General features: G+C 40.3%; 1 protein-coding gene and 1 non-coding gene across 2 annotated transcripts in view; one reads left to right on the top strand and one right to left on the bottom strand.

Moving 5' to 3' along the window:
• Positions 1–19151, top strand: part of Babam2 (BRISC and BRCA1 A complex member 2) — a 442166-nt gene that overhangs the window by 58875 nt on the left and 364140 nt on the right. The gene's annotated exons all lie outside the window — the stretch shown is intronic.
• Positions 12357–12460, bottom strand: LOC123461152. The gene has a single exon (XR_006637469.1). It is a non-coding gene; the product is annotated as a U6 spliceosomal RNA (small nuclear RNA).

Below are 19151 nucleotides of genomic sequence, written 5' to 3'. Positions count from 1 at the left end.
TCCCAGCAGAGGTAGGAGGATTGCCATGAGTTTGAGGCCACCCTGAGACTACAGAATGAATTCCAGGTCAGCCGGGGGTAGGATGTGAACCTACCTCAAAAAGCCAAAACCAACCAACCAAATAAAAAAGGAATATTTATGAAAAATTTATATTATTTCTTTTTTAAGTGTTTAGTAGAGTTTCTCAGTGAAACCATCTGGGGCCCAGACTTTTTATTTTTATTATTCTTTTTAAATTTTTTTTTAGATTTTAGAGTGAAAGAGATAGAGAGATAAATTGATGCAACAGGGTCTCAGCCACTGCAGTAGAACTCCAGATGCTTTTGCTACCTAGTTGGCATGTGTGACCTTCTGATGGCCTCATCTTTGTGTGTCTAGCTTATGTGGGATCTGGAGAGTAGAACATGGGTCCTTAGGTTTTGCAGGCAAACACCTTAACTGCTGAGTCATCTCTCCAGCCCCTTTTCTCCCTAGACTTTTCTTTATAGAAAGGTTTTAAAGTACAAATTAAATTTCCAGTTCTTATGTGAATGTTGCTGGTTTATATCTTTATAAGAAATTACCTATTTCATCCAAATTTAAGCATTTATAAGCATAATTAAAAATCATTTATTTATTTTAAAGAGAAAAAGAGAGAGAGAGGGATATAGATAGAACAGGTGTGCCAGGGCCTCTAGCCACTGCAAATGAACTCCAGATGCATGTGCTACCTTGTGCATCTGCCTTACATGGGTACTAGGGAATCAGAGCTGGGTCCTTAGGCAAACACCTTAACCACTACACCATCCCTCTAGCCCTAGAATAACAATTTTCATAATCTCATGAAAAATGTGTGCAGTCTCTTGACAAATATATGCAGAATCTATAGTGATGTCACTTCCATGTTCCTAATCTTAGTAACTTGTCTATTGTGCATCTTCTTTTCTTTACTTGCCTAGTTTATAATTTATCAATTTTATTCATGTTCTCAAAGAAGCAGCTTTTGATTTCATTCAATTTCTTTGTTATAATTCTGTTTTCATTGATTTCTATTCTTCAAGTAAATGCCTTTAACTGCTGTGCCATCTCCCCAGCCCCTTGATTCCATTTTGTCTTTACTTTTCCTTGTTGTTGTTGTTTTTTATACTTCAAACTTTATGTGTTTTTTTCTAGTTTATTAAAGAAGAAACTGAAGTCTTTGAGTTAATAGCTTCCTTTTTATAATATGCTGATTTCTATGAGTTTGTATCAAGCATTGCTTTAGCTGTAGTCTATAAATTTTGCTGTGTTGTTTTCAGTTTCATTCATTACACATTCTAAGTTTTTTTTTAGATTTCTTTTTCACAAAATTGGTTATCCAGAAATGTACCATTTCTTTACTAGAACTCTGAATTTTCAGTTCTTTTTTTATTAATTTTAATTATTTTGTTTTGGTTTTTCAAAGTAGTGTCTCACTCTAGGTCAGGCTGACCTGGAATTCACTATGTAGTCTCAGGGTGGCCTCAAACTCATGGTGATCCTCCTACTTCTGCTTCCCAAGTGCTGGGATTAAAGGTGTGTGTCACCATGCCTGGCAAATTTATTTTAATTAATTAATTTATTTGACAGAAAGAGGGAGGTAGAGGAGAGGAGAGAGAGAGAGAGAGAGAGAATGGGCACAGAAGGGTCTCTAGCCACTGCAAACGAACTATAGATGCTTGCACACCCCTGTGCATCTGGCTACCCTGGGTCCTGGGGAATTCAACATGTGTCCTTTGGCTTTGCAGGCAAACCCCTTAACCTCTAAGCCATTCCTACAGCCCAATATTAATGAATTTAATTTCATTGTGGTTAGAGAATATCTTTTGTATGACTTAACTCATTCTAAATAATTGATAGTTGTTCTGTGACCCAGGATTTGAACTATCTTAATAAAAGTTCCATGTACACTCACAAGAATGGAATTCTTTGATAGGGTGTTGTGTAAATTACTTTTGGTTCAAATTGGTTGGTAGAGTTGTTCATGTGTAACATTTTTTTAAATAAATCTTTTAAAAATATTTTATTTTTATTTATTTGTTTATTTGACAGAGGGAGAGAGAGAATAGGCGTGCCAGGGCCTCCAGCCACTGCAAATGAACTCCAGAAGCATGTTCCCCCTTGTGCATCTGGCCAACTTGGGTCTTAGGCAATCGAACCTGGGTCCTTTGGCTTTGTAGGCTAATGCCTTAACTGCTAAGCCATCCCTCCAGCCCGCATTTTGTTTCTTGTTTTTCTACTTATCAGTCAGGGTTATCTGGAAAGTAGTGTTGACGTCTGAGTATAATTATGAGTTCTTGTTAAGTATATGCTGTATTTTGCCAACTTTATGTTTGTTTATATCAGTTATTATTAAGAGGGATATGGAAACTGCATACTGTAATGTTAGATCTACTTGTTCTTACTGTTATACCAGTGTTTGCTGTATGTGTGTTGAGGTTCTGTTATTAGATACATAAACATGTAAGATTATTACATCACCACACATTGCTCTTGGAATGTTGTTTATTCTAGAATCCACTTTGATTGATATTAATATAATATGGCACTTTTTTCATTATTTTATTTTTGATTTATCTGGGTCTTTACATTTAAAGTGAGTTTCATATGGGCAGCATGTATTTGGGTATTGCTTTTAATTCTGATAATCTTTGCCTCTTAATTTGGATGTTTAGGTCATGAACACTTAATGTGATTATTGATGTATTGGTTTGCCAGTAAATGAGTATACACAGTATCCTGTACATAATTAGTATCAGTGAATAACTACATTTCTATTACTTTTGGATTTCAGGGTGATTTTCTGTATTTTGTCTTCTATATTATGGTCTTTATGTCTGAAAGGAGGAGACTTTTTAGAATAGTAGAGATTTTCAACATTCTAGTCTGATCTCAGAGTGAAGAATGTTTAGAAATCTAGGTCCTTGCTAGAAGTGTTCAGAAGGCCCCAGTGTTTTGAAATCTTTTTCTCCATTATTATTTTAGCCTCTAAGGGGTTTGATCTGTCCTTATCTTTAGGGCATTTTAATAGGAGTTGGCATAGACCTTTTGAAATATTTCATTCACTCCAAATGACCCAGGTGCTCTATCCATTCAGGATTCCCAACAGCCGAATGTAGCATTGTGTGATCTCCTTGATCTGCATTGGTCATTAGTCTGCCTTGGGGAACACCATTGAAATGTCAAATTTCATTTTGTTTTAATTTTGAGGATATACTTTAAAAACAACAACTTGGGGGACTTGAAGTGGTAATATAAAGGATAAATCAGGCCTTGCAAGCAAGTGCCTTTACCACTGACCCATCTTCCCAGGCCCAAGATGTCACATTTTATTGTCTCAAAAGAAGCCGGGTGTGGTGGTGCATGCCTTTAATCCCAGCACTCAAGAGGCAGTGGTAGGAGGATCACAGTGAGTTCGAGGCCAGCCTGAGACTACATAGTGAATTCCAGGCCAGCCTGAACTAGAGTGAGACCCTACCAAAGAAAAAGATATATGCCATGTCGGATTTTTAGCATGTGGCATTCATAGTAACTTGTATTTATTGCTACTTTATGTCTCTCTACCTATCTGTATGCAGATAGTTCTTTCTGTGCTTTGTATGATGCTTCTGTATCTTAATATTGTTAAGTAAGACTTTTGTGTAATATAAACAGCCTAACTTTTCATAGGGCAGTTCTTTTAATACTGTTCCTAGGCTGCTGTCAAACCTCCAATTTATTGAAATCCTTCTTTGCATTTCATATTTGGGCAAGATAATCATCTTTTGCTTCTTTACCCAGTTCTATATCAGAGAATGGAAAAGAAAACTATCAGTGGCTTTATCCTTCATATTACCACCTCTTTGTCCTCCCAAAGTCCTTGTTTCTCTTCTGCCTTTGGCTATGGGCTATCTTGTAGAATGAATGGAACAAATTTTTTTTGGTAGGATTGTATCTTTAGTGATGGTGAATTGTAGCCATTAATAAGCAACCAAAAATAGGGCAAAATCATAAGGTGGATCCAAGAGGATTTGGGAAGTTCCAGGTACTTATAAAGATGTATGATTTTATATGAAGACCAAGTATATCTTAATTTGTATGAGGAATGAACAGGGAAGAGAGAGATGGATAGAGCTAGTTTGAGGAGAATGAGAAAGTAATTTGAAAACATCTTTATGTACTCTAAATCAAATTTGCGATTTCTCCTTCCAAGGACCTTAGAAATTGGAGTTTTTCCCTATTATTGTTTTGCTGTGTGATAACACCCATTTGATAGTGGTTTCATTTAGTGTATAGAAAAGTTACAACTCACTTCTCATTAATTCTTCCTTTGTACTTATGCCTAACCCTGGAGAAATGCCAGTTTGCCACTAACTTTAAATAAATAAGAACATGTCTCATCAATAGGGGTGACAAATTTAGCCCCTCTTTAGAGCACTGAGCAATTTATGACCATATGTTAAATACCATAAAACAGCTTTAAAGATTTGGTCCCTGGCCATTGCCAGATTGTTCCGTAGGAGTGAAGCAGCACTGAGGGACTGGCAGTATTTCCTCTGGTCCTGGGAGGCCTTAGCGCCTCCCTGATGCCACAGCCACAGGGGCCTGTTTTCAAACATCCCTTTATAAAGGTGACACACTAGAAGTTTACCCTTTGGCATTTGGGTGCCAAGAAGGCAAGGCTTCTTTTTGATTCTTAAGGGTCAAAATGAGTATGGAAGTGGTGTGAGGGAGAAAGAGTATCTTGGCAGTGAGTGCAGAGGACGTCTAGGAATAGGTAATGGATGTCCTACTCATTCTTTTTCTTGGAGTATGAACTGGACTTTTTATATGCACAAGCCAACCAAACACCACATTTCTCACTTATGTATTTTTTTTGCCAACTTTCATGCAATTAATATTAATGTTAAAATAATTTTCAATGATTTCATGGCAAAGGGCTGCCAATTACAAGGATTTCTTTTCTTTCAGGAGTATGACTCATTATTTGGTGAACTCCAAATATTAGTTTCTCTTTTTTGCCATCATCACTGCTTGTGACTCATGTATGGCGTAGAATAGGCTTGTGGATGAGAGAATGAACATATGAGCCAGCAGACGCGCTCTGGTTGAGCGGTGTGGAATTGTATGGGGTCTTCACACAGGGAGGAGGCCACTCCTGGCAGTGCACAGTGCTGCTAAGTAGGCAGAGCTTTGGGCAGGATTTTCTTCCGGCAGTTTTTTCAGAGAGACAACTTTTCTTACAAAGAAAGATGGTGAAATCTATCTGTCAAAGGTCCAGAATTCCTAGCCTTCTTGCATGTCTAAGTGCCAGCCCTTCTTGCATGTCTAAGGGCCGGCTTCCTGTCAGTTCCTGTGTGGAACTGTACCCTTTTTGCTGCAGATCAGTGTTTATGGTCATCTATCATAAGTGCTCTCCTGTAGGTTCTTGGCAGTTTGGTCTCCATTTGCAGAAGGTGCTGGCACACTTCTCTAGGAAGTGTGGCTGGAAAGCCAGTCTCTCTCTGAAGGCCAGGAAGCACACTATTGTTTTTGTTGCTGCTTTCTTCCTTTGAAAGAACAAAAACCTTCACAATGGTAAATTCTCCAGTGCTGGGTACAGTTTCAAAGCACTCTGCCCATTTTGTTGGTCTAGGGGAAAAATGCAAGTGATTTTAAAAAACTATTTGGAAGGGGATGGTGGGGTGGAAGGGTGGAGGAGGATAGGCACACCAGGGTTTCTTGCCATTATAAGCATGTTCCAGATGCATGCACCACTTTGTGCATCTAGCTTTACATGGGTACTGGGGAATGGAACCTGGGCCACTGGGCTTTGCAAGCAAGTGCCTTTAGCCACTGAGCCATCTTCTCAGCCCACAAGTGATTTTTGACTTATTCTGTACACCTTGTCTGGTTTTTCCTAACATAACTATGCACTAATAAAGGCTCTCCCGCCCCCATTGCAGTGAAGTCTCTCGAGTTGCAACAGGATTGCATGTTGTGTTTTGCTTCTTTAAACTGTGATTCTTAAGCTCAGTCTAACTAGCCAGGCCATGCTGTTGCCTAGTTAGTTTTCTGTGTTTCTTCCCCTTAACACTAGGCTTTTTCTTTAAAATTTTTAAAAATTTATTTCTTTAAGAGGGACTAGGCATTCTATGGATGTGCCAGGGCCTCTAGCCACTGCAAACAAACTCCAGACATATGTGCCACCATGTACATCTGGCTTTATGTGGATACTGGGGAACTGAACCTGGGTCCTTTGGTTTTGCAGGCAAACACCTTAGCCACTAAGCCATCTCTCTAGCCCAACATTATGCTTTTTTGTTCCTATCTGTATCTGAGTGAGTAACTTGAGTATTCATACTTTATGGGCTACTTAAAGCAATATCTTCCCTATTTAATATCGATGTGAACATACCACCTCAGTTGTTCCTACTCACCGTGGTAGACGAGTTGAGCCACGTTGTGAGCATTAGAAGAGGGAGCAGTGTTCCTTCTTCCTTAGGAGTTAGAGAACATACTGTGTCAGTTTAATTTTTTTTTTAATTTTTATTTATTTACTTATTTAAGAGCGACAGACACAGAGAGAAAGACAGATAGAGGGAGAGAGGGAGAATGGGCGCGCCAGGGCTCCTAGCCTCTGCAAACGAACTCCAGACGCGTGCGTCCCCTTGTGCATCTGGCTAACGTGGGACCTGGGGAACCGAGCCTTGAACCGGGGTCCTTAGGCTTCACAGGCAAGGGTTTAACCGCTAAGCCATCTCTCCAGCCCAGTTTAATTTTTTTTTTTTAAGGTAGGGTCTCGCTGTAGCCCAGGCTGACCTGGAATTCACTATGTAGTTCAGGGTGGCCTCGAACTCATGGTGATCCTCCTACCTCTGCCTCTCAAGTGCTGGGATTAAAGGTGTGTGCCACCATACCTGGCTTAGTTTTTTTTTTTTTTTTTTTAAGAGTAGCAATTAACTTTTAGCCCAGGATGAATTATCTTAAATAATTCCTTACAACTTGTGATGGCACATCTGTCATACTTCTTGCTGTTGTTCTTTTTATGTGTATAAAAAGCCCATTTGGGCTGGAGATATTGCTCAGTGGTTAAGGCATTTGCCTGCAAAGCGTAAGGATCCAGGGTCAATTCCCTGGTAACCATGTAAAGTCAGGTGCACTAGGCCGCGTGCATCTAGAGTTTGTTTGCAGTGGCTAGAAGATCTGGTACAGTCATCTCTTTCTTTCAATCTGCCTTTCTCTCTCTGTCTGCCTCTCTCTCTGTCAAATATATAAGCTCATCTCTAGTAGGGTTCACCAGCATTTGTATCATAGCTCTTCTTGTAAGGTATACTATTTCATAGAACAAAACAGAGCAACACTTTCTGAAGGTGGATTTTATGGCATCATAGAGTAAAACTTTGTAAAATCAGTGTAATTCCTGATCATGTTCTTGAGATAGCATGAAGGAATAAATCTGGATTCAAGATGGGGTAATTTGATACCCAGATTATGTCTATAGAACTAAATCTGTAGTCCCTGAAATAATATATTGTAAAACTTCGGGAGCAAGACCATCCTGTGAGGGAACAAGAACATCCTGTGATTGCAAAGGTCTATTGCGATGTATGACATAGGTAGTAGGCAACTGGAAGGTGCTTATTAAACTAGTAGAACAAGTGCAGGAAAGAGTGTATTTTATGTGGAAAAGCTTACTGTAGAGGACAGTAGTTCTGGGGACTGTCAGTGGGACAAGGAAGTGTCTAAAGCATTGTAAAAGGACAGCACAGCCTCACAGAGCAGAAGGAAAGAGAGACATGGGGTTACGGGCCTGTGAGGTTGCCATGCACAGTAGACAGACTTGGAGAGTCACAAACATAGTTTGCCAGTATTTGGACTAGAACATTCTAGGACTAAGTCATTTTCCTTTTTAAAATTTTAATTAATTTATTTAACAAAAAGATAGAGAAAGTGGGAATGGACAAGGCTTCCGGCTGCTACAAATGAACTCCAGACACATGCATCACTTTGTGCATCTGGCTTTACATGGATACTGGGGACTTGAACCTGGGCTGTCAGGCTTTGCAAACAAGGGCCCTTAACTGCTGAGTCATCTCTTCAGCCCTAATTTTACTTTGTAAAGACTAGTTCTTGGGGTTGAGATGGCTCAGTGGGTAAGAATGCATGCTTCACAGCATGAGGACCTTAGGTTAGTCCCCCAACACCCACGTAAAAATCTGGGTATGAGGGCTGAGATGACTTAGTTCTTAAGGCGTTTGCCTGCACAGCCAAAGGATCTAGGTTTGATTCCCCAGGACCCAGGTAAGCCAGATGCACAAAGTGGTGCATGCATCTGGAGTTACGTGGTCCTGGGGAATCAAACCTTGGTTGTTAGGCTTTGCAGGCAAGTGCCTTAACCACTGAGCCATTTATCCAGCTCCTAAAATATTTTTATTATTTATTTTTAAGGAGAGAGAGATTATGAATATAGGTGCAATCTTGCCACTGTAAACAAACCCCAGATGTATGCATCACTCTGTATCTGGCTTTGTGTAGGAACTGGGAGTCAGCAGTCAGCCTTTGCAAGCAAACACTGTTAATTGCTGAGCTGTATCTCCAGCCCCATGATTTTGTTTTTGTCTTGTAAGTTATGCTGGTTATTTTCCAACTGCTGATAATTACTTTGTTATTATGTCTTTGTTTATGTTTATCATTATAGATCTGTTTTCTGTTGCTATGACATAGTTTCTGAGGCTAACTTCTTTATAAGTAAGGAAAGAGATTTATTTAGCTCACAGTTCTAGGGGTTCAATAACATGGTGCCAGTATCTTGCTCTAACATGTGTCTTACAGCAAATAGCATCACAATGACAGGAGTGTGTGAAAGTGAGGTGAGTGGTGTGTGCAAAAGAGGAATTTAGTAGAGGTGTCAGGTTTTTTTTTTTTTTATTACCATTCACACTTTCAGGACCCACTTCAGCCCCATGAGACCTGAAACATCCCCCAAGAAAGCATCAGTCCATTCCTGAGGGTAGAGCTCCATGGCCTGATTATCCTCTGCTGTTCCTTGACAATGTCACACAGGGGACCGAGCTTCTAGGACATGAATCTTTGGGGGACAGAGTATTACAGTTTGAATGTGAAATGTCCCCTAGAGGTTCATGAGTATGAACACTTGTCCCTCAGCTAGTGGCACTATTTGGGAGGTTGTGGGTCTTTAGGAGATACAGTCTATTGGAGGAAGTGGGTTGCTGGGAGATGGGCCTTAAAGTTTTTTTGCTTGGCGTGATTATAGTTGAGCTGTCTGCTTTGCAGTCCAGGTCTTATGAGAATCTGGGTTACAAGCTCCTCCTGTCATGAGCATGGCTGCTTCAGCTGCCATGAATTTCCTGTTATAATGGGCTGTAACTGCAAACTGTGAGTCCAAATCAGCTCTTCCTCCTTTAAGTTGCTTCTGTCAGGTATCCTGTCACAGTAATGAGAAGAGTCACTACTACACAAGTTGTGTCCAAGTGGGAGTACTGCCCACTATGAATTACTAAGAGTGGACGTTTTGAAACAGAGCTGAGCATGATTCTAGCCTGAAAACAGGGCCTCAATGAGGTGGGAGAGTCTTTGTGGCTATATTGTCCAGGAATGGCTCCAATAGCTCCTCCTGCTTCATGCTTTTCGGTGGTGCTGTTCCTCCTTCGAGGGTTCAGTGTAATTTCCCTCCTTTTGAATCTGGACAGGCTTGTGACTTTAACCAACAAGTATGAGGCACATGATGCTGTGTGGCTTGGTAATGTCAGGCAGTACAGCTTTTATCTTGCTGCAGAACACTTGTGCATGAAGCCCTACACCACTGCATAAGAACTCTGACTACTCTGGGTTGCCCGGCTGTCTGGTAGCCAAACCACATGAAGAGGCCACATGCAGGCACTGCGGTGTCAGTTGTCTTGGAGCTATCCCAACCCAAGCACCAGACATGCGAGTGAAATCATATTGGACCTTTCAAACTAAATAAATCCTAGCAGCTGAGTACCATTGAGCAATCTCTTGTCAGTGCTGTGAGGAGTCTGCCTTCTGCCTACATTTTTATCTCAGAACCTGTGAGCATAATAAAGTGGTATTTTTTTAAACCTTTGAGTTTGAGGGTAGGTGGTGGGTAAGAATGTCATTTAGAACATACTCATGGAACAGTGAAGTGGAACAAGAGCGTAGAGGATGGCTTAGATGGGAAAGCAAGTCGATACACTGAAATGCAGTTCCTGAAGGAAAGGCCAAAGGATCAGGAAAGAAACGGATGAATTTTATGCAGAAGGGGTGAGGGATTCAGTGTGATGATGAGTTTCTGTTAGTTACGTGTATATGTGTATATTTACTTGAAGTTGGAGGTGAGGTCGTCTACCAAGATCCTGGCCACTTGTTAGCACAGATGACTGACCTCCAGCTTTCAGCCTTTGAACAGTTTTGTGAGGACAGATAGGGTTTTAGTTTTGTCAGTGTGTGTGACATGAGCTGAGGTCTGCTTTCTGGGAAGGTTCGGTGTTCAGTCTAAACTGTCAGTGTGAAGTACTTCAATCTCTGAAGAGAAGAGGAATTCTGGCCAAACTAGTGCCCTCCACCCACACTGGCTCTCTGTTGATGAGTTTTAAACCTCAATACGAGTATTTTTTTTTGGATATGGGGTCTCACTATGTATCCTAGGCTGGCTTCTAATTTACATCTTCCTGCCTCAGCCTCCCTGAGGGCTGGGATTACAGATGTGTGCCACCACAGCCAGATTCTCAAGGTAACTCTTCAGGGTGTAACCTGAGAGCCACTTGCCGTTTATGAAAGGGAAAGCTCCCTCCTCTGCAGTGAGACATTGACTGCCAGTAGCAGGTGTGGCTTTCTTGAGAGGAGAGAGCAAGCGCAGTTTGAGGGTGGCTCTTCAGACACATTTTTTTTTTTTGGTCTAAACAGATGACTCAGTAAGTGCTTTGAGTGGCAGAAGTGCTTCTATAAAAGTAAGAATTGTTTCTCTACAATCCAGCAGTCTGGACACCGGCACATAGAAGGCCATTTATTGCTCTTATGTGGAAATGCATTCCCCAAAGCCTGGGAATCTGCAAGCTTTAGGCAATTTTTCATTTAGTGAAATGAGATATCTAATTTATTGTTGAAATCTTTTAATTTATATTTTATGAAGAGAAATACTATAGAGCTTCACAAAAATACTATTACTAGATGAAAGAATGGTGTGTTCATGACAGGATAATCATAGTGTATCAACTCTTTCCTTCATTTCTTACAGTGAGAAGCTAGATGTGGCCCATGTGCTGGCTTCCAGGGGCGTCTGTGTTCCAGCCTTGATGTGTGGCAGATGCCTGTTTCACCATTTCTTTTCACCTAGTTTGCCAGTTTAAATTTTCATTGTTTTCTACTATGTTGGAATGACCTTAGCACTTCTGAGATGTTGTGACTTGTGTTTTGCTCCTTTCTCCACCTCTTCCTGAAAATCGCAGCACATGTGCACAAATTCTTACAGACCTTGCTTGATTTCTTTCTGGCTTGCACAATTTTCCTGGCAGAGGCAGGGTTGTCTTTGTTCTTTGTTATTACCAATTTAAATCTGAGTTATCAGAAAAACTGCTATTATGGTGCCATTGCTTTGTACACATTGCTTCTTTTCTGTTACTTTAAAAAATATTTTATTTATTGGAGAGAGAGAGAGAATGGAAGGGAAAGAGAATGAGTGCTCCAGGGCCTCTAGCCACTGCAAACAAACTCCAGACACTTGCGCCACTTTGTACATCTGGCTTACAAGTGTTCTGGGGAATCAAACCTGGCAAGTGCCTTAATCACTAAGCTATCTTTCCAACCCTACTTTTTTTTTTTGTCATTTTTTTTCTCTCTCTCTTTTTAAAATTATTTATTTGCAAACAAAGGGAGAGAGAGAGAAAGGAAAAGAGAGAAAATGGGTACACCAAGACCTCCAGCCACTACAAACGAACTCTAGATGTATGCACTTTGTGTATCTGGCTTTATGTGGGCACTGGGGAGTCAAACCTGGATCCTTAGGCATTGTAGGCAGTGCCTTAACTGCTAAGCCATCTCTTCAGTACTTGTCTCTTCCTTTTAAAAAATTTTTGTTTTTTACTAGTTATGGATGTAATATGGATGCATCATGACTTGGTACCATCCTTTCCCTTATCCCTGCCCCATTTCTGAAGGGGGCCATCCTCATTGGGGTCGCAGGTGATCCCTGTGGGGGTTGTGGATTACGTGTTGTGGGAGCAGCACTCAGTTATTGGGTACAGGCAGTGCCTCTGGGCATGATGTCCCAACTTGTGGTTCTAACAGTCTTTCCACCCCCTCTTACACAAAATTCTCTGAACCTTGTTGTGTGTGTTTTAAGTCTACTTCAGGGATGAGCTCTTAGGAGCCTCTTAATCAAAACTATGGAAATTTTCACAAATTGGCCTGTTATCCTTGTGCAGGGGCCATGTTAATCTCTGTATCATTCCAGTTTTAGTATATGTGCTGCTGAAGCAAGCACTGTCATATTTTTTATAAATTTTGTTTAGAGCATGTATGACTTGTTTTTACTTGGGTAGTAGATTTATGTGTGCTTTTATATACATGTATATATATGTATATATATATGTGTATATATGTATAACATTTTTTTTAAATGTTTATTTATTTATTTGAGAGCGACAGACACAGAGAGAAAGACAGATAGAGGGAGAGAGAGGATGGGCGTGCCAGGGCCTCCAGCCTCTGCAAACGAACTCCAGACGCGTGCGCCCGGCTAACGTGGGTCCCGGGGAATCGAGCCTCGAACCGGGGTCCTTAGGCTTCACAGGCAAGCGCTTAACCGCTAAGCCATCTCTCCAGCCCTGTATAACATTTTTTATTCACTTATTTGAGAGAGAGTGAGAGAGAGAGAGAGAGAGGGAGGGAGGGAGGGAAGGAGGATGGGCACACCAGGGCCTCCAGCCACTGAAAATGAACTCCAGTGCATGTGCCACCTTGTGCATCTGGCTTATGTGGGTCCCAGGGAATCGAACCAGGGTCCTTAGGCTTTGCAGGCAAGCACCTTAACCGCTAAGCCATCTCTCTAGTCCCCTATTTATAGTTTTATTTGTCGTTTTTTGAAAGGTTTTTTTTTTTTTTGGTTTTTCAAGGTAGGGTCTCACTTTAGGCCAGGTTGACCTGGAATTCACTCTGTATTTTCAGGGTGACCTCAAACTCACAGTGATCCTCCTACCTCTGCCTCCCAAGTGCTGGTATTAAAGGTGTGCGCCACCACACCTGGCTTTGAAAGCATTATTCTTATGTCTGTTTTTGTAGACTTTAAAATTTGCATCCCTGTTTTTCAGCATCCAAAATTTTCATTCATTGCACTTAATCTTCACCCAAGTCAGCTTCTGTGGATTCTTGAACTTGCTTTTGTTTGTTGTCAAACACACTGTACAGGTCTGTCTTGTATGAATACAAAGGGTTCCCCATACCAGTTGTGTAAAATGCCTTCCTTGTATTGTGGGACCTTTCAATTATTTGACAGTAGAAAGTAGTGTTCAGTTCTTTTTATGAGTTCTACAGGCTAATGCTTGGTTTTCACAAGGTTTCTGGAGGTAGGTGGGCTTTTGACTAGTTTTCTAGGCACTGTTTTGTGGGAGTTGAAGCCCAAGCCCACTCTGAGACCATTCATGGCACAAGTTTGAGTGTGCTCTGGCTTGTGCCTGTGTCTGTGTCAGCAAAAGACTCACTGTTGAACAATAAACTTAGAATTGAAAGAAAAGTTGGTGTGGTTTTTTTCTCCCTCCAGTTAGCATTCTGTGGTTATTTCTCCTGAGTGTTTGGCAAGTGCTGTTGCTCTGTGTCATATGGTGCCACATCAGCCTGAAATTTCTGCTATGTATAATTCAGCTAGGAATTAGAAACAAATATTCATAATGAAATTGTATTCTCTATTTTCCAAAGTAGTTTTAATTAAATGATCTTGTTTTAATCTCTAGTAAGTTTTAGTGAGTGTTTTACTTTGCATATAAGCAAGGGATCACTGAGCCCAAGTGACTAGCCTGAGGTCACATGACGGCAGCCAGGGACCCAGTACTCCAATCCAGAACTTCTATATCCAGTGCTCCCCCCACTCAAACATATTAGGAAATAAGTCTCATCTTTATTACCACGTACTTAGTCTGTGTCTCAGTAGAAGTAGATAAGAGCAAATCAGTATGAATCATTAGCTGTTTGTAGTGAAAAAGTTATGCAGGAAATGAGAATAAGCAGGAGAATTGGGGAATAAGAGGTCAATATAGCATCCAGTAGTGATGTCCTCTGCCATACATGAGCTGGGAAGGATGGTGGTCAGCTGCTAACACCTGATTAGGATGGATGGTGGTCACTTTCACAAGTACCTGAGGAAACTAACCTTAAAGAGAAAAGGTTTATTCTGGCTGATGCTTTGGAGGCCACACAGTTCGTGATCATTTGACCCTGTAGCTTTTGAGCCTGTTGTAAGATGACACATTGTGCTAAAAACATGTGTCAGAGCAAAACCTCAAAGCCAGAAAGCTGTGAAGTAATCACTGTAACAGCCACTTCATGTTTGGAAGGCATCATGCCAAAGCACTCCTCCCCATCCTCTAGCATGTACATTCTTTTTGCCTTCTTTTCTGCATTATTTCCTGAGTTTTAAAGAGGATAACACAGATGTCTTATTTAGTGCTGAGCACTCAGCAGTCACTTCTTAGCACTTTGACTAGTTTTATCTCCAGTACTCAATACCAACTGCAAAAAGAAGCTACTCTAGAGCTGGAGAGATGGCTTAGCGGTTAAGCGCTTGCCTGTGAAGCCTAAAGGACCCTGGTTTGAGGCTCAGTTCCCCAGGACCCATGTTAGCTAGATGCACAAGGAGGTGCATGCATCTGGAGTTCATTTGCAGTGGATGAAGGCCCTGGCACGCCCATTCCCTCTCTTTCTCTCTATCTGCCTCTTTCTCTCTCTGTCTGTTGCTCTCAAATAAACAAATAAAAATGAACGAAATTAAAAAAAAAAAAAAGAAGCTACTCTGGCCAGAGGGTGAGAGCAGCACTAATCTACAGGCATAAACATAAGTATTTAGAGGGTAGTTTGCTGTACACACATTTCCATTTAGCCAAACATAGTAGCTTCTCTCCTAGGGCCTATGAATTTCAAAGCCAGCAACTTTTGACTAGGTCTTCAGTACCAGGCATGGATTCTCTCCCATTGAGCAGGCCTCACACCCAGTCAGAGAAAGTTGGTTCCCTCTATAACAGTCACACCACTATTGCACCAATGTTAGAGAACATATTTGAACCATATATATAATAATAGGATTTGGATGGCTTCACCATAATATAGGAAAGATGCAAGAAAACTTAAAGGTCAAGGATAAGGTAAAGATATCTGTGTAACTAAAGTTTTTGAGCATTTGGAATGAAAAAGTTCATTTTTCATTCAAAAATGTACCAGGCATTTGGGAGGAGACAGGAGGATTACAAGTTTGAAAAAGATTAGTTTGTATATAGAGTTCAGACCAGCCTGGGATATGTAGCAAGACCTTATCTCAAAGAATAAAACAAAATAAGGGACTAAGGAGTTGGCAAACTCTGCCAGCCCAGGTTTAATCTCCCAGTACCCATGTAAAGCCCAATGCACAACATGGTGCATGCATCTGGAGTTCATTTGCAGTTGATATGTCTTGGCCATACTTTCTCTCTCAGTCTTTTACTTTGCCTCTGCTTGCAAATAAGTAAATAAAAAAAAATTTAAAAAAAGGATTAGGTGTGATGGTTCACACCTTTAATTTTAGCTCTTAGGAGGCTGAGGTAGGAGGATTTCTGTGAGTTCAAGGCCAGCCTGAAGCTACAGTGAGTCCCAGGTCAGCTTGGGCTAGAGTGAGACCTTGCCTCACAAAATAAAAGAAGGGCTGGAGAGATGGCTTAGCAGTTAAGGCACTTGCCCATGAAGGCTAAGGACCCATGTTTGACTCACCAGATCCCACACAATCCAGATGCACAAGGTGTCACATGCACAAGGTCACGTGTGCACAAGGTGGCTCATGCATCTGGAGTTTGATTACAGTGGTTGGAGGCCCTAGTGTGCTAATTCTGTCTCTCTTTCACTCTTGCTCTCTCATTAAAAAAAAAAAAAGGCTATTCTGTTGGGCTTGCCTCAAAACAAAACAAAACAATCCCAAAGTAAAACAACAAAGTACTTAAAATACAAAAAAAAGTATGTGTGTGTGCGTGTGTGTGTGTGTGTGTGTGTGTGTGTGGTATGTGTGTTGCCAGGGCATCTTGCCAGTGGACACACACTCCAGACACATGGATCACTTTTGTTTCTGGCTTTACTGAGTAATTGAACCTGGGCCAGCAGGTTTTGCAAGCAAGTACCTTTAGCCACTGTGCCGTCTCCCTAACTCTACTTAAAATTTTTTTAGAGATAAAATTATCAAAAGATCGTAGTTTTAGCATATGCTTTAAAAAGGCATCCAGTTTTATTTGATGAACCAAAGAGGCTCTGAAACACATTCAGTATCATCAAAACCAAATTTAAGTCACCTTCTTCCCTAAGCCTGCTAACCTGCAGCCCTTCTTGAGAGACACGGATTGGTCAGAACTTACATGATCCTGATTACTGAAGTGAAAGAGCTATATGTATTTTTTAGTACAGAAGACCTTTTGATGTCATTACACTTAAACACATTGAAACAATTCCTTAAATGTCCTTGGTACGTTGATAGTTACTGTCACTCAAAGAATCTTATTTTTTTATGACACAGCATTACAGTTTATTCATTCAAAATATCTTTGTGTCCTAATGACAGCACAGTTGTGTTTCCTCATCTCCACGATGGTTTTATGGCACTGAAAGGAACATTCTCTAGAATTCTTGTCTGGATTAGCTAACCACACTATGATTTCTTTAAGAGTAGTTATTTCTTTGACAAATGGAATTATTAGAATTACCACAATAATCATCTGTGTTAAGAAAATTTTTGTTGGTGTGTTTTTGTTTTTGGAGGTAGGGTCTCACTCTAGCCCAGGCTGACCTAGAATTGTAGTCTCAGGGTGGCCTCGAACTCATGGCGCTCCTCCTGAGTGCTGGGATTAAAGGCGTGTACCACCATGCCTGGCTTACATTAAGAAATTTTAGATAGTGGTATTAGCCTACAGATGAAATAAATGATGGTTCCAATATTTAAAGAAAATGAAGGAGCTGTATATTTGTTTTAAATTAGTTTGTTTATTTATTTATTTTTGGTTTTTCGAGGTAGGGTCTTTCTCTAGCCCAGGCTGACCTAGAATTCACTATGTAGTCTCAGGGTGGCCTCAAACTCACAGTGATCTTCCTACCTCTGCCTCCCGAGTGCTGGAATTAAAGTAATTAGTTTAATTTTTTTTATATTGGTATTATATATCAATGATTATTTATTACACAAATTGAAAGCTTTAAAGATTATCTGTCTGTCATCTCTCTATCATGTTTCTATCTCTATCCGCTAATCCATATGTTCATCTGGTAGCCAACATAGGTTTGCTTAGAATAAAGTTTTACCAAACTATTTTTTTTTTTTGTTTTTCGAGGTAGGGTCTCACTCTAGCCCAGGCTGACCTGTAGTCTCAGGGTGATCTCAAACTCACGGTGATCCTCCTACCTCTGCCTCCCGAGTGCTGGTATCAAAGGCATGCGCTACCATGCCCAGCCAAACTATTTTTTAATGTTAGATCAGCAGACATAGCAAATCATTTCAGCAGAAAATGTAACAATTATTCTGTGATGTCTTTCTGGATGTCTTACATGTTATTGTAGCACTAAGTAGGTTAAGGGGCTGGAGAGATAGCTTAGTAGTTAAGGTGCTTGCCCGAGAAGCCTAAAGACCCAGGTTTAATTCCCTAGTACCCACATAAGCCAGATGCATAAGGAAGGTGGGGCATGTGTCTGGAGTTTGTTTGTAGTGGCTGGAGGCCCTGGCATACCCAGTCCCTCTTTAAAATAAATAAATAAATAGAATATTTAAAAAATTAGGATAAGTAGATTGCAGTAAATTGAACTATATTTTGAAAGTCTGTAGTGTCATATCTTTGAATTTTAAAAAATTATTTATTTATTTATTTGAGAGCGACAGACACAGAGAGAAAGACAGATAGAGGGAGAGAGAGGGAATGGGCGTGCCAGGGCTTCCAGCCTCTGCAAACGAACTCCAGATGCGTGTGCCCCCTTGTGCATCTGGCTAACGTGGGACCTGGGGAACCGAGCCTCGAACTGGGGTCCTTAGGCTTCACAGGCAAGCGCTTAACCGCTAAGCCATCTCTCCAGCCCATCTTTGAATTTTTAATCAATAATTTTTATGAATGATATGGACATACTTGACTTGTAGAGGAAGCAAGTTTCTAGAGACCACTTCTATGATGCACATCTTAATTAATGCACATTATCAGTGGTTTAGTACATGAGATTATAAATAAGAAGTTGTAATAAATATAAAATATTTAATAGCTTTCAAAATAGTTCTTTAGGTAGAGAAAAAGAGTTAAATTATAACAAAAGATCTATAATATGTAGTACGAACCAATAATGAGATGTGACTACCGAAAGAAAAACCAACATAGTTTTGTGGTAGATCAATGGAAGCATATGATCCCTAGCATTGCAAAACCAGAATAAAGCAAATCATTGTCATACTTTAAAAATTAGCATTTGTTCTTGAATCTTTAACTATTAGTACACAGAATTTTCTGGTTCGTGTTTGTGTGTGTGTGTGTGTGTGTGTGTGTATCTATATCTATATCTATATATGTATATCTATATCTGTATATGTATACGTGTATGTATATGTATATCTATCTATATCTATCTATCTATCTATCTATCTATCTATCTATCTATCTATCTATCCACTTACATATATATGTGTGTATGTGTTTTGCATTTCTTGCTTACTGATAATATACATGTTACCATAAGTTGATGTCATTTAGTCTCATATTTATAGTTAGCCTGTCCCCACTTTCTTTTATGCTGCCCTTCTAGTCTTTCCCTTTTTCTTTTATTATTTTTCCTATGCCCATTTCTTTTTCTTCTTTCTTCTTCTTCTTTTTTTTTTTTTGTTTTTGCTTTTTTGAGGTAGGGTCTCACTCTGGCCCAGGCTGACCTGGAATTAACTCTGTCATCTCAGGGTGGTCTTGAACTCATGGCGATCCTCCTACCTCTGC

Source organism: Jaculus jaculus, chromosome 5 (assembly GCF_020740685.1).
Source record: "Jaculus jaculus isolate mJacJac1 chromosome 5, mJacJac1.mat.Y.cur, whole genome shotgun sequence".
Classification (NCBI taxonomy): domain Eukaryota; kingdom Metazoa; phylum Chordata; class Mammalia; order Rodentia; family Dipodidae; genus Jaculus; species Jaculus jaculus.
This window is presented reverse-complemented; position numbering and strand designations above follow the sequence as displayed.